This window comes from Propithecus coquereli, unplaced genomic scaffold (genome assembly GCF_000956105.1).
Source record: "Propithecus coquereli isolate 6110/MARCELLA unplaced genomic scaffold, Pcoq_1.0 Scaffold325, whole genome shotgun sequence".
Classification (NCBI taxonomy): domain Eukaryota; kingdom Metazoa; phylum Chordata; class Mammalia; order Primates; family Indriidae; genus Propithecus; species Propithecus coquereli.
In genome coordinates this window covers 2,114,364-2,115,574 of record NW_012148897.1, presented here as the reverse complement: position 1 = coordinate 2,115,574, position 1,211 = coordinate 2,114,364, and positions in this window count along the sequence as shown.

The window sequence follows — 1,211 nt, the reverse complement described above, 5'->3', positions numbered from 1 at the left end:
ACTGTTCTGGAAGTATCAGTCAATATAAAAAGGGATAAACGTGTGACATGAAAAAACTTAAAAGATGATAAAGATATCACTATTTGCAGATTAAATACCTGAAAACCCCTTGAAGATTAAGTGGGAAAACTACCAACAGCAAGATAACTCAATAAGATAATGAAATATAACATTAATATAAAGAAACCAATAGTTTTTAAATTTAAAAGAAAGAGAAAAAGCATATTATCTACAATAGCAATAATAAAAATGAATAATAAAATCTTAGAATAAGCATGAGCATACCAAAAATTTACAGAATTTTATTACATATTTTTAAAAAATTATGAAAAACACAGAATATTTAAACAGATGTCCTTCGATAGTTTCAGTTCTTCCTAAGTTACTAACAACTTGTAAATGAAATGCTACCCTAAGAAAATACCAACAGAATTTTTTACAGTAGAAACACTGGGTTTTTTAATAGAAAATTAAACGGTAATTTTCTGAAAACTGAGAAGGAAGAAGAGGAGAAGAAGATGAAGAAGAAAAATGAAAAGGAAAAGGAGAAGGAGAAGACAAAAGGAGAAAGAGGGAGAAGAGAAAACAGAAGAACATAATAGGAACTGGTCCTGCCAGCAATACATACACACACACACACACACACACACACACACACACACACATACATACATAATATAATATAGGGATGGCCTTGGGTTCCTGACACCATTTTGAAATAGCATGGGTTGCTGGATGACTTTCCCAAAAATGAACCTAAAAAAAAAACATAAAAATGAGAGATTTTGAGGTATTAAATATATACGCGAAAAGTAGAAATGGGAAACAATTGTCCAAATCACTAATTTTCCCAGGATTAAATCATGGCAAGCTAAAATGCAGTCAGGCATAGGTGTATATGGCCTTGAGCAACAATAAGGAACCATTTCACGATCGGATTGTGACGTGCAACGAAAAGTGGATTTTATACGACAAAGCCAACGACCAGCTCTGTGGTTAGACTGAGAAGCTCCAAAGCACTTCCCAAAGCCACGCTTGCACCAAAAAAAGGCCATAGTTGCTATTTGGTGGCCTGCTGCTGGTCTGATCCACTACAGCTTTCTGAAACCCGGCGAAACCATTACATCTGAGAAGCTATGCTCAGCAAATTGATGAGCTGCACGGAAAATTGCAACACCTGCAGCCAGCTTTGTTCAACAGAAAGGGGCCAA